The sequence below is a fragment of the Triticum aestivum genome, chromosome 6B, assembly GCF_018294505.1.
Source record: "Triticum aestivum cultivar Chinese Spring chromosome 6B, IWGSC CS RefSeq v2.1, whole genome shotgun sequence".
In the NCBI taxonomy this organism is placed as follows: domain Eukaryota; kingdom Viridiplantae; phylum Streptophyta; class Magnoliopsida; order Poales; family Poaceae; genus Triticum; species Triticum aestivum.
In genome coordinates, this window is record NC_057810.1 from 554,887,293 (window position 1) to 554,902,616 (window position 15,324).

Consider the following 15,324-nt stretch of genomic DNA (forward strand, 5'->3'; position numbering starts at 1 on the left):
CGTGTCCGGATGGGACTTTCCTTGGCGTGGAAGGCAAGCTTGGCGATACGGATATGTAGATCTCCTACCATTGTAACCAACTCTGTGTAACCCTAGCCCACTCGGGTGTTTATATAAACTGGAGGGTTTTAGTCCGTAGGACGAACAACAATCATACCATAGGCTAGCTTCTAGGGTTAGCCTCTCTGATCTCGTGGTAGATCTACTCTTGTACTACCCATATCTTCAATATTAATCAAGCAGGAGTAGGGTTTTACCTCCATCAGAGGGCCCGAACCTGGGTAAAAACATCGTGTCCCTTGTCTCCTGTTACCATCCGCCTAGAAGCACAGTTCGGGACCCCGTACCCGAGATCCGTCGGTTTTGACACCGACATTGGTGCTTTCATTGAGAGTTCCTCTGTGTCGTCACCTTTAGGCCCGATGGCTCCTTCGATCATCAACAACGACGCGGTCTCGGGTGAGACTTTTCTCCTCGGACAGATCTTCGTATTCAGCAGCTTTGCACTGCAGGCCAGTTCGCTAGGCCAGCTGGAGCAGATCGAAAGCTACGCCCCTGGCCATCAGGTCAGATTCGGGAGTTTGAATTACACGGCCAACGTCCGTGGAGACTTGATCTTCGATGGATTCGAGCCTCAGCCAAGCGCGCCGCACTGTCTCGATAGGCACGATCTAGCTATGCCGCCGAACACTACCCTGGAGGCCGCACCAGAGCCTGCTCCGACCCTTAGCTCGGAGCCGACTTCACCGATCGAGGATGAGTGGCTGGACACCGCCTCAGGGGATGTGATCTCTACGGCGATCGAGCCGAACACCATCCCTGTCCTTTGCGAAGCTCGTGACTCCAAGGTGCCGGACTCCTCTCCGGACTCCGAACCTTCCGCGCCCCTGCCAATCGAATCCGGTTGGGCGCCTGTTATGGAGTTCACTACCACGGACATCTTTCAGCACTCGCCCTTTGCCGACATCCTGAACTCGCTAAAGTCTCTCTCTTTATCAGGAGAGCCCTGGCCGGACTATGGTTAGGAAGGTTGGGACACGGACGACGAAGAAATTCAACGCCCACCCACCACCCACTTTGTAGCCATTGTCGATGATTTAACCGACATGCTCGACTTTGACTCCAAAGACATCGACGGTATGGACGACGATGCCGGTGACGACCAAGAACCAGCTCCCACAGGGCACTGGAAGACCACCTCAACTCACGATGTATATATGGTGGATACACCTAAAGGAAGCGATAACGAGGAGCAACGGGACGCTGCGAAGGATAATTCCCTTGAAAAGCATTCAAAACGGCGACGCAAGCGCCGCTCAAAGTCCCGCCTCGACAAAGACAGCACCCATACAGACCCAGCCATAGAGGAGGGCGAACCGGTGGATGACGAACATGTCCTCGAGCAACCATCCGAACAGGATAACTTGGATAAACAATCCGTCCCTGGCAAAGATAACAGTCCGGACGATCTCACACCGGACACATCGTTGGAGCAGAAGAACCTCCACAATAGGCTCGACGCCACTGAGCGTAGTCTGAAGAAGCAGAAGCGGAAGCTCAAAACAGCGAAGGACGCACTCAGAATGAGATGGAGCAAAGTACTCAACACAGCAGACAAATACGGCGATAGTCGCCAAACAAAGAGCTACCCGAAGCGCAAACTACTGCCCAAATTTGACGAGGAGGCCGTAGAGCCCCCACAATCAAAGAATAAAGAGGCCGCCCGATCGGATAGACGACCACATGGCAAACATAGAGCGGCAAGCGGTGCCGCACACAAGCCGGCACGCGATCCATATAAGGATCTGCACCAAAAGGATGGCCCAGTCAGGTCTATCTATGGGCCAAGAAAGCAAGCTCTAGAAAGCAATGCAACTCGTCGAGTATTCGAACATCACGGCACACCCAAATACAGGGGCGCCGCACACCCCCTATGTTTCACCGATGAGGTGCTGGATCATGAATTTCCAGCGGGATTCAAGCTCGTAAATATAGAGGCATACGACGAAACAACAGACCCTGGAGTCTGGATTGAGGATTACATCCTGCACATACACATGGCTAGAGGAGATGACCTCCACGCCATAAAATACTTACCCCTCGAGCTCAAAGGGCAAGCCCGGCATTGGCTCAAAAGCCTCCCGGAAAATACCATTGGAAGTTGGGAAGAGCTCGAGGATGCGTTTCGGGCAAATTTTCAGGGGACTTATGTCCGCCCTCCGGATGCAGACGATTTAAGTCACATAACTCAACAGCCCGGAGAGTCAGCCCGCAAATTCTGGAACAGGTTCCTCACCAAAAAGAACCAAATAGTTGACTGTCCGGATGCCGAAGCCTTAGCAGCTTTCAAACACAACGTCCGAGACGAATGGCTCGCCAGACACCTTGGCCAAGAAAAGCCGACAACAATGACCGCACTAACAAGCCTCATGACCCACTTTTGCGCGGGAAAGGATAGCTGGCTGGCAAGATGCAACACTAGCGACCCAAGTACATCCGAGGTCAAGCATGGAAATGGGAAACCACGACGCAACAAGGACCAGCGTTGGACCAAAGGAAACAGTCCGAAGAGCACGGCAGTCAACGCCGGATTCAAAAGCTCTCGGCAGAACAATAAAAAACTGCCCCTTAAGAACAACAGCGACGAGCTATCCAACCTAAACAAAATCTTGGACAAGATATGCCAAATCCATAGTACGCACGGGAAGCCTGCAAACCATACCCACAGAGATTGTTGGGTCTTCAAACAGTCCAGCTGACTTAATGCCAAACACAAGGGGCTCGACACACCAAGTGAGGACGATGATGAACCCCACAAGCAGAGCGCCAGAAAACAAAAGAATTTCCCACAAGAGGTAAAAACAGTAAACTCAGTTCAAGTGACAACAGGGAAAAATAGAGCGGCGCCCATTGAAATACGCGCCGCACGGTCTACACCAGCGGAGTCCCAACACTGGTTGTCAAAACCAATCACTTTCGACCATCAGGACTACTCCGGAAGTATCCAGAACACAGGATGGACTGCCTTGATATTAGATCCTATAATCGATGGACTCCAATTTACACAAGTCCTAATGGATGGCGGCAGTGATCTAAACCTGCTATATCAGGACACAATCCGCAGAATGGGGATAGACCCAACCAAAATTCGCCATAGCAACACTTCCTTTAAAGGAGTGATGCCAGGCCCATATGCCCATTGTACGGGCTCTCTACCACTAGAAGTTGTGTTCGGCTCATCCGACAACTTCCGTCGCGAAAAGTTAGTCTTCCACATCGCCCCATATAAAAGTAGCTATCAAGCACTACTGGGACGCGAAGCTTTCACCCGCTTTAACGCAATACCGCATTACGCATCTCTTACACTTAAAATGCCCGGTCCATGCGGCATCATCTCATTAAAGGGAAACTTCGAGTGTTCCTCGAATACGGAAGAACGTGAGACTGCCTTGACAACCACACACTAATCCGGCTTTGCTGATCAAAGCACCTAAACAGGTCATTCAGACCCCGGACACGGTTAGGCGAGTCCAGTATAAATAAACAAGGGGCTTGCTAGCCGCACACCCCCGTACAAGGGGCTGCATGCATGTACAACAAAGAGACAATAAAGCTTAATTTTATTCGCTTTTCGAATCGTACTCTGTTTATTTAATATAAAGTACATTTTTCGCACAACCTTTCTTCAACTAAGTTCTTCTCTTTTACAGATGAACACCGTGCTACACCCGTCCAGGATACGGCACAACGGAGACACAGGCACAGACGTGCAGTAGGGACCCGTTGCAAGGATTCTTTTCAGATTAAGACCCTACGTAAACCTTTTTTACTGTCTCTGGTTGATACACATCCCCCGGTTTCTTGCTATAACCGAGGAGGAGGCTGGCGTTTTGGCATCGGCCGCGTCAGAATTTTTTGCGCGTACTTGGACACTAGGGGCTTAGGGCATTGTTCTGCCCGTTTTCATAAAGACCGAATACCTTAGGGAGTGTTCGGAGTCTCGAGTTAGGCCTTATATGCATCAGCTCCGAATCATGTCTTTGGTCAAATGTTGGGTTTGCCCGGCTCCTGTGTTTTGCTGCCTTACGTTCCGCTCTATCGGCTAACGCGGAACCAAGAGAACTACTGCGATTGTGCCCCGGTTCGGCCTGGTGAGCACCTCAGTAGAGAAAGCCGAAAACTGACTGTCATGATATAGTGTGAGACTGGTCAACCACTCGATGACCCACCGGAATGTTTAGAATTCCTCCGCATTAACGAAGGACCGTTTCCCGGTCAGGCACATACGCGCCCCAAATTCGGAGAGCGCGGTGCCCCTAGGGGCTATATAGTAGCCCCACCATCGAACTCCTATGGCTAAGTGAAAGTGATAAAGAATTATAGTCCGGTTGCCTAGTTTGCTACGCTATCACCTCCTTCACAGGACCAAGACGTTGGATTAAGTGTGAAAATGCGCTTTTTTTGCAAACACCCTCGCACTATGCGCGTGGGGGCTGAAGCCGAAGACTGCCATCTTTCCGGTTATATACACATATACATTAACGGCCACACAGGAGGTATTTAATACTTGAATGCACAAGTATAAAAAGCCCTCATATTATATTGAAACATCGTTTCACAAATCATACATGTCATTAGAACATAATATCCTTCGAGCACTGCGTCTCTATTAAACGAGCGCCCTGCAGGACTTCCTCAAAATAGTGCTCGGCAGGTACTCGGCTTCTGTCTGAATCCTGGGATGCAACGTCGGTGGCCTTCATCTCCACCCAGCATGTCTTGACACGGGCAAGAGCCATCCGCGCACCCTCTATGCATGCTGACCGCTTCATTGCACCAATATGCGGCACCGCACCAAGGAACTGCTGCACCAAGCCAAAATAACTCTTCGGCTCGGGCCCGCTCGGCCACAAATGAGTCACGACATCCTTCATGGCAAGTCCAGACAACCTATTCAGCTCAGCCCATTCAGCCAAACGATCGGTCAATGGAAGCGGACGCCCTGGACTATGGAACTGCGACGAAAAAATATCTTCCATTCCGTGATCCTTTTGGCCTCGGAAGTGTGCGACCGCGTCTACGGCACTCGCCGCCAAATCAAGATAAGCATCCTCCGCACCCCACAACTGGCCCAACCGAGCATACTTAGGATCCATAAATTTCCTCTGCAGCAGAAAGGGCTTTCCAGCCGCGATATCCCCGGCTTGACGTAGCTCCTCCTTTATAGCTCTCATCACGGAGCGGGCATCCTTGGCTTCGGCGGTGGCCTTCTTCAGGTCCTCTTGCTCCGCTCAATGTTCTTTTTCAAGAAACTCATAGCGGTCGGTAGCATTCTTCAACTTCCCGGCCATCTCGGCCATTTCCTCCCTGCTTCGGCAGTGAGGAGCCTATTCGGCTTTTAGCTCTTCGGCCGCTCTCAAGGCAGCTGCATCACTTTTTCTGGCTTGCTCCTTGACTTGGGCAACTCCGCTCGAAGGTTCTCCATAGCAGCGGCACCATCTGCATAAAGCATACATGTTGTAAGGCATGGGCATCAAGCTCCCTTACCAGGTGTTCGCGGAGAAGTTGCATACCTTGTGACTCGTCAAGCTGCTTATTGACAAGCCTGATGTCCGCAACCACCACGTCAAGTTGCCGCTTCAGTTCGGCATATCGATCAGTCCGGCTAGCCACCGGACGCTCCGCTACCTATATAGGACAGGCGACATCTTACAACTGAGATTATGATCCTCGGCGCGCTGTCACTTTTGACAACGCACCGACTCTCGGGGGCTACTATCTATACAGGGCGCATTCTACATGCAAAACTATCAGAAGGTATATCATTTTCGCGTACCTCAAACCCCGTCAGTAAACTTCTGACGGCTTCATGCAATCCGCTCTCAGCGGATGAAATCCTTTCAATAACCGTACCCATTAACGCACGATGATCTTCTGAGATAGACGCTCGCCCGAGCAGATCCTTCAGCTCCTTCGACCGTACACCAGTTGGTGTCGGACCTCCCGGCCCCGCCGGACTCGGGGAAACCCTCCACGACGACACCTCAGGGTCGTCCGCCCCACATGACGATGCGGCAGATGGAGGCGTTTCGCTCTCCATCATCTCCGGACGAAGATCCCCCGAAGATGAGCTCTGCTAAGAAGGGCTAAGATCCAAACTACAAGGTAAAACTCTGGTTATCGTCAGAAATAAAAACAGGGATGTCCCTTATTACAAAACTCCCCTTTCTACTTAAGGCTCGCTGGAGGGCTGATTCCCTTGGGGAAATAGTGCGGCCGGGGCTTCTCCTGGCGCAGGACCCTCTGGTGAAGATTTCTTCCCCCGCTTTGAGGCCTTGGCCTCTGGATCTTCAGAAGCGGTCCTCTTATCCCCCTGGAGGGAGGGATTCTCGACCCCCCCTTCCTTGAAAGCCTCCTTCACGGAGGCAGTAGCTTCCTTGTTCCCCCCTTTGCCCTCTTCCACAGGCATAGCCTCCAGCATCTTGGTTAACACAGGATCCGACGTGGTCTCAGGGAGGGGGCCGGACACCTTATTAGTTTTGCTTTCGCTATCATACTATTCAAGGGACAGCTCTTTAAAGGGCAAGTTTATGATAAATGTATGGATAGCGTGTCCGGGCACAGGGCTACTTACTTGAGTATCCGGGCGATTGCAGCTCAGACCTGCGTCCTCGGTCAAGTCCGGACACATCTCCTGCGATTCGAAGAATAGTTTATACATCTCCACGGGCGTCGCGGCCATGAAGTGTTGGAGAGCTTGTGGTCCCTCCGGATTAAATTCCCACAGGCGGAGGGGGCGACGTTTGCAGGGCAGAAGGCGCCGAATCAGCATGACCTGCGCCACTACGACTAGATTGATCTCTCTCTCTCTTGGAGGTCTCGAATACGGCCCTACAGCGGAGGAATGTCCTTGGACGGCCCCCAGTCGAGCCCTTTGTTGACCCATGACGCCAGCCGCTGTGGAGGACCCAGGCGGAAGGCAGGTGGCGCCACCCATTTGGTGCCCCTGGGAGCGGTGTTGTAAAACCACTCCTGTTGCCATAAACCGAGCACCTCTTGAAAAGAGCCCTCGGGCCATGGAGCGTCAGCATTTTTGCTTATAACAGCCCCTCTGCACTCTGTCTGCTGCCCCTTGATCATCTTTGGCTCCACTTTCAAGGTCTTGAACCACAATCCGAAGTGAGGGGTAATGCGGAGGAAGGCTTCACATACGACAATGAACGATGAGATGTGGAGGATGGAGTCCGGATCCAAGTTGTGGAATTCCAGCCCATAATAAAACATGAGCCCCCTCACGAAGGGGTCCATAGGGAAGCCTAAACCCCGAAGGAAGTGAGACACGAACACCACACTCTCACCAGGCTCGGGAGTAGGAATAACCTGCCCTTGGGTAGGCAGCCTATGCGAAATTTCGCCGGTTAGATACCTGGCGTCTCTCAGCTTTAGCACGTCTTCTTCCGTGACAGAAGAAGGCATCCACCGGCCTTGCAGGTCAGAGCCGGACATCGTCGAAGGTCCGAAATGCCTGAATCTGGAGATTTGGGTGTTGGAACTCGAGGCGAGGGGCGGATTCGATTGAGATTAAAAGAAAGGAGCAAGCCCTGGTCTCGTTATAAAGAGGTTGAATACAAAGAGCCCTCCCCGTGGCCGTTTGGGACTCGCCTTCGATAGAGGGGGCATGCCAACGGGCACGGTTGGGTTACCCATGCCCATATTGATGAGGATCCCGGAATAAGGGGGCACGATCTCCGCTTTGATAAGACATGCCAAGGAAACCGGCTCGCTAAACAGGGTGAGGTGGGACAGTAAAAAACGATTCGAACAAAGGCCTGGCCGTGGTGTGATGTCACGCCACGGAATACGTCAGCAGATCTGTTTAAAGATTATTCTCTCTACGGTGGTATGTGGAACTTATTTTGCAGAGCCGGACACTATCCTTGTGTTCAAAATCTTCTATGAAGTATTCGGAGGAGGAACCCGCCTTGCAATGCCGAAGACAATATGCGCGCCGGACTCGTCGTCATTGAAGCCTGGTTCAGGGGCTACTAAGGGAGTCCTGGATTAGGGGGTGTCCGGATGGCCAGACTATCACCGTTGGCCGGACTCCTAGACTATGAAGATACAAGATTGAGGACTTCGTCCCGTGTCCGGATGGGACTTTCCTTGGCGTGGAAGGCAAGCTTGGCGATACGGATATGTAGATCTCCTACCATTGTAACCGACTTTGTGTAACCCTAGCCCTCTCCGGTGTTTATATAAACCGGAGGGTTTTAGTCCGTAGGACGAACAACAATCATACCATAGGCTAGCTTCTAGGGTTAGCCTCTCTGATCTCGTGGTAGATCTACTCTTGTACTACCCATATCATCGAGAGGGCCCGAACCTGGGTAAAAACATCGTGTCCCTTGTCTCCTATTACCATCCGCCTAGACGCACAGTTCGGGACCCCCTACCCGAATTTTTTGGTCGCTTCAGTAACTTCTGCTTCAGTTAGATGAATTTCACAATGGCGCTGAGGATCTTTAACATCACCAGTATATTCGCACATTAAGTCGGGGCGGCGGCTTAATGGAAGGATACCCCAAGACAGCCAACACCGAAAAAAATCAACGCCAGTTAGGCCGTTGGCCATAAAATCATAGAGCTTTAAGAAGGCAGGTGCATACTTGGCCTGTTCTTTTGCATCAAGACGTTGGGGAAGTGGATGGTTCGTCTTAAGCCGGTGTTCGTGGTAACCCGACAGAGGATTTTCACCAGCCGGAGATGTGTCTCGAGCATAGAACCAAGTTTGGTTCCAATCTTTGGGGTGGCTATGCAGCTTGGCGTGAGGAAAACTGACATCTTTCCTCTTTTGAACAATGACTCCACCAAGTTCTTGGCAAGGCCCATCAACAAATTCAGTTTGTCGGTTTAAGTAATAAAATTCCCTGAATAGATCAACCGTGGGTTCTTCTTGAAGATATGCTTCACAGAATACTTGAAAATTGCAAATATTAGACAAGGAGTTGGGTCCGATGTCTTGAGGATGCAGTTGGAGGAAATGAAGCACATCATGGAAATTTTTTGAGTTGGGAGGACTGAACCCCCGACCCAAGTGATCAGTAAAAACAATTACTTCTCCATCCTTCGGTTGAGGAAGGACTTCATCACTAGCAGCTCTCCAATGGATATCCTCCTTTTAGTCTAAGCTGCCAATGGTGAACTGATTGTTCAAATCTGCCTCAGTAATACCGGATTTGACCCAATTGCAGGAATTATATGTCTTAGCCATTTCTGGAAAAAGATTACGCCGGTTTAAGATCACATGGTTAAGCCGGCTTATGATTCAAGGACAAACAATAATGAAGCACAATTAGATATTAAGTCGGAGCATGATATTACAAGATTACTAAAAAGATATTGGCGGATTAAAAGGGGACTAATGATACCTGGCGGGTTATTATTTTAAAATTAAGCCGTCCATACCACTGTTGAAGGAACAGATCTAGGGATCGAAATTGCTAAGTGATGAAAAACAGGTTTCACAGATTGATGTTACAATTTTGGATCTAATGCACGTCAGGAAATAAAAATATATTCAAACCTAAATATGGGAGGTTGAGCAGTTCACAAGATCCAGATTGAATTTTCTATGCAAAAGGAGATGCTCTGATGATGAAAACGGAACTATGGCTATTGCCGCACAAGAAATGTATCAAGTTTGAGTTGAATATCCGTGCTATAGTGAAGAATAGTGAAGAACGGCAATGAGCTTCCATGGACTCGTGTAAACCCTAATGAGATCTACAGAGGGGAACAGGAAGAACTTACCAAGGCTGTTGAGCGGCGGAGGCACGCGAGTGGAATCTGGTCCGAACAGGTTGATGCAGCGGCCGTTGATGAAGCAGAGGCGAGGGTCGATAGTGGTGGCCAAGAACTAGTGCTAGGCCGAGGTGGAAAGGGAAAGAGACCCCCGGTCTACTTATAAGGAGAATGGATAAGTGGCAAGCGCGGGAATCAAGGAGAAAAAACATTTTCGAAGATTCGTTAAAAATAAGGAGATACATTAAAGATTTTGGCTCTATGTAAAATTAATGACAGGTGACGTCACGGTGGGTTATCATGATCCCAGAGGATGCTGTCGTGGCGAGTTACAAGTTTCGCGAAGGTAATGAAGGAGGTATTTTTCTAAGTGTTGAAGATTGATGTGAACATATTCAAATCAACCTGGGGCCTAATGTTGGGGATATAGTTATTGAGATAACCCTCCCAAGAGGGGCCGGGTTATATTCACGGCGACTCATAAAGACAAAGCCCAGGAAGGAATTGAAGATGGCGGTTCATGAGGATAACTTATGAAGGGACCAAGGCCCAAAGGCTGCTTTAGGCTCGTAGGTGTAAACCACCATATGTATATAACTTGTATGATAAGGCAATTGTAGTTAAGTCACCGGTCCGGACACATTTATGAGCCGGTCGGGACTCTGTAAGCCACCGGGCATCAACCTGAGTATATAAAGGGACGACCCGGCGATGAGTTAAGGGCAAGAAAGAAGAGATCGAAAGCTAGGTCAAGCGTATTCGCTCCCTGGTAATCGAGACATAGGTAATACCACCTCAACTAGATTAGGCCTTTACCTTCACCACAAGGGGGCGAACCGGTATAAACTCCCTGTGTCCTTTGTCCCATTTTAACCACTTTAATCTAATCTCGTTGTGATGGCTCCATGACTAAGTCCTCACACTTGGACATCTGCCGTGACAATCCCACGACACAATCTATTCCTAAATATAAGTATTTTTAGAGATTCCAATATAGACTACATAAGGAGCAAAATGAGTGAATCTAGATTCTAATCTAAACTATATCTATAATTCTATATACATCCGTATGTAGTTCATATTGAAATCTCAAAAAAAAAATACTTGTACTTAGGAACATAGGTAGTTGTGTTTTACATCATTTGTGCAATCTCAGTTTAGCTTCTAACATTTACTAGTTGCTTGTAGGTACATATATGAGCGGTACTGATCCACGCTTCGATCCCTTTTGCGTATGGGGCAATGAGATATTCATGAACAAGCATCAAGTTAGGAAACTAAGAAAGATTATTAGGCGAAAGAAACTGGTGATTGGAATTAAGCTCTTTATTTACACTTTGTCAAAGACAACAGTGAACTTTAGGATGGTAAGTAATGTGTTGCCTTTTCCCCCTGCCCATAACAAGTTACTCTATTATACATCAGTATCTGATATATTTCTCATTTCAGTGGTTTCCGAAGCTATTTACTAATCATTACCTTGCAAACTACATGACCGGAGTGGAGGCAACTAAGGTTAAAGTATATAATTCATGCTACCATGATAATGCTCTAGAAGTCTTCCTAAAGGCGGTGAAGAATGGGCGGGCGATCGTCACAAGGGGTTGGACAAAAGTGGTTCATTCCTATGGCATGCAGGAAGGCACATTATGGGCATTCCGCTTCTTCAACACCGTCGGCAGTCAAAATGATTTACACCTGTCTCTTCACCTTTACCGCCTTTAAATATTGTGGTTCATCATAGTTAATTGCTGCCTAATCCTGTAATTACTGAACATATTGTACTGGCAATTTTATTTATGGATTCATTGTTGAACCATTGTGCTGAGAATTTGAATTGCACGTTTCATATTTCAAAATTTCCAATTCGAATAATAAATTACAGGCAAAAATAAAAATAGAACAAACGGTCATGGAACTTTGCAAACGGTTCTGGCAGTAAAAGTACTTGTGATGGATAGCCCAATGCCACAAAGTTTTCTACATCAAATCGTGTGTGATGTAGTTAATGAAAGCAAACAGTTAACCAAGGCAAAGCGTGTGTGATGGTTACACCTTTGACACGCGAGCGTATACATTAAACTGTGTGGGATGTACATACGAACAAAAACGTTTTCCCTGCATTGACTGTGTGGGATGTACATAAAACGGAAACTTATTCCTTGGATTGACTGTGTGTGATATATATACGAACGGAAATGTTTTTCTGGGATTCACCATGTGGGATGTATATACCTACGGAAATGTTTTCTCGGATTACCGTGTGGGATGTACATACCTACGGAAATGACTGGGTTTCGATGCCTCGCCGGATCGCACACGGCCCTAGCCTGGGTCCCAGGAGGGCCTATCCCCGACGATTTCGGGGTAGTTTGGGAAGGACCCCCCTATCGCCCACACTCACTTGGCGATGGTTCCAAATGCCGTTGCGGAAACGGGTTAAAAACCGTTTGTTTAGCACCAACGCGTACCGGTGAGAGTTTACCCGTGATAGCTAGAGCTCCATCCACCCATGGATGTTCCTTGCTGCGAGAGAAAAAGCAACACTCTTTTTCATATTTTCATAAGAGAGAAATCTAGCATTAGGAGGAATAACCGAATTTGGTATTGCTGAGCTCTACAATTCCTCCAGCATGAATCTGGTTCGAAGACGAAGTCAGCCTCCATCTCTTCCTCTGTTGCTGGCCCAAAGTGGTTAGCATAACTGTATGCTCTTTGGCCTAGTGCCGGGTGGGATACCCGACTCTCCCCGACCGACTCTTGCAAAGACATCTTGCTCCAAATCTGCTACAGAAACAACTCAAAACGAAAACATAGGATTTTGTTGAGATATGGTGGTCAAAACCTTTGGGAGATTATATAATGAATTTTTACCGACCAAAAGAACAATTCTGCAAGAAAACAGAGTCTGGATGGAACACGAGGTGGCCACAAGGTCGGGGGGCACACCCTCCACCCTTGTGGTGGCCTCATGTCTTTTTTGGACTACTTTTAATTTCCTATTTTTTAAATATTCCAACACGGAGAAAACTTATCATTGAAAACGCTTTTGAGTCGGTTTACTTACCGTACCACATACCTATTCCTTTTTGGAGTCTGAAACGTTCTGGAAAGTGTGCCTTATGTACTCCTCCAGTGTTACGGTGTCAATGGGAGTACCTGAGATATAATGTTTGAGTCTTTGACCATTTACCACCTTCGAATTTTTCCTTCGACATTGTTAATTTTTATGGCACCAGAACGATAGACCTCCTCGATGATGTAAGTGCCATCCCATTTAGAGAGAAGCTTTCCTACAAAAAATCTTAAACGAGAGTTGTGTAGCAAAACATGATCACCTACATTAAACTCACGCTTTTGTATCCTTTTATCATACACATTGAGGGAGTCCTGGATTAGGGGGTGTCCGGATAGCCGGACTATCATCATCGGCCGGACTCCAAGACTATGAAGATACAAGATTGAAGATTCCGTCCCGTGTCCGGATGGGACTTTCCTTGGCGTGGAAGGCAAGCTTGGCGATATGGATATGTAGATCTCCTACCATTGTAACCGACTCTGTATAACCCTAGCCCTCTCTGGTGACTATATAAACCGGAGGGTTTTAGTCCGTAGGACGAACAACCATTACAACAATCATACCATAGGCTAGCTTCTAGGGCTTAGACTCCTTGATCTCGTGGTAGATCTACTCTTGTACTACCCATATCATCAATTTCAATCAAGCAGGAGTAGGGTTTTACCTCCATCAAGAGGGCCCGAACCTGGGTAAAAACATCGTGTCCCTTGTCTCCTGTTACCATCCGCCTAGACGCACAGTTCGGGACCCCCTACCCGAGATCCGCCGGTTTTGACACCGACATTGGTGCTTTCATTGAGAGTTCCTCTATGTCGTCACTGATAGCCTTGATGGCTTCTTCAATCAACAACAACGCCATCCAGGGTGAGACTTTTCTCCCCGGACAGATCTTCGTGTTCGGCCTGTCACGATGGGCATGACTTAACTCCGCCGCCGGGAAGTACCCTGGAGGCCGCACACATGTCCGCTCCGACCCATAGTTTGGAGCTGACCGCGTAGATCGAGGACAGGTGGTTGGACACCGCCTCGGGAGCTGCAACTTCTATGGCGATAGAGCCGAATACCGACCTTGTCCCTTGCAAAGCTTGTGACTCCAAGGTGCCGGACTCCTTGCCGGACTACGAACCTCCGGCGCCCCTGCCGATCGAATCCGATTGGGCGCCAATCATGGAGTTCACCGCTGCGGACATCTTTTAGCACTCACCCTTTGGTGACATCCTGAATTCGCTAAAGTATCTCTCGTTATCAGGAGAGCCCTGGCCGGACTGCGGTCAGGATGGTTGGGACGCGGATGACGAAGAAATTCGAAGCCCACCCACCGCCCACTTTGTAGCCACTGTCGACGATCTAACCGACATGCTAGACTACGACTCCGAAGACATCGACGGTATGGACGACGATGCCGGAGACGATCAAGAACCAGCGCCTACAGGGCACTGGAAGACCACCTCGTCATACGACATATACATGATGGACACCCCAAAGGATGGGGATGGCGAAGAAGCAGCAGAGGCAGATTCCTCTAAGAAACAACCCAAGCGCCGACGTCAGCGGCGCCGCTCTAAATCCCGCCACAGCAAGAATGGAGATTCCGGCACCGGAGATAATAGCGCCCCAGAGAGTGCCGAAGACAACCCCCTCCAGCATGATTCAACACAGGAGGACGGAGTAGCCAGCCCTTAGGAGAGAGCGGCAGACGAGGAGGATGAAAATTACATGCCTCCCTCCGGAGACGAGGCAAGCCTCAATGACGATGAATTCGTCGTGCCCGAGGATCCCGTCGAACAAGAGCGTTTTAAACGCAGGCTAATGGCCACGGTGAACAGCCTAAAGAAAAAGCAGCAACAACTTCAAGCTGATCAAGACCTGCTGGCCGACAGATGGACCGAGCTCCTCGCGGGCGAAGAGTATGAACTCAAACGCCCCTCCAAAAGCTACCCAAAACGCAAGTTGCTCCCCCGACTAGAGGAGGAAGCATACAAACCTTCATCACCAGCGCACAATACGGCAGACCAACCACCTCGTGGCCGCGACAGAGAGGCATCCAGGCCCTCCGCCAGAGCCGTACCCCGGCACCGCTCGAAGAGCTCGAAGCCACGAGGGAACGCGCCGGACTTACGGGATATATTGGAGGATAAGGCAAGACAAACAAGATCTATCTACAGATCACGCGGGCGCCCCACGACCCACGACGACTACCGTCACGCCGGATACAGCAACCCCGGCCGGGCCGAACACATCAGACAAAGCTCTCTTGAGCTACGTCGTGATATTGCTCAATATAGAGGCGCCGCACACCCACTATGCTTCACAGATGAAGTAATGGATCATCAAATCCCTGAAGGGTTTAAACCCGTGAACATTGAATCCTACGATGGCACAACAGACCCCGCGGTTTGGATCGAAGATTATCTCCTTCATATCCATATGGCCCGCGGTGACGA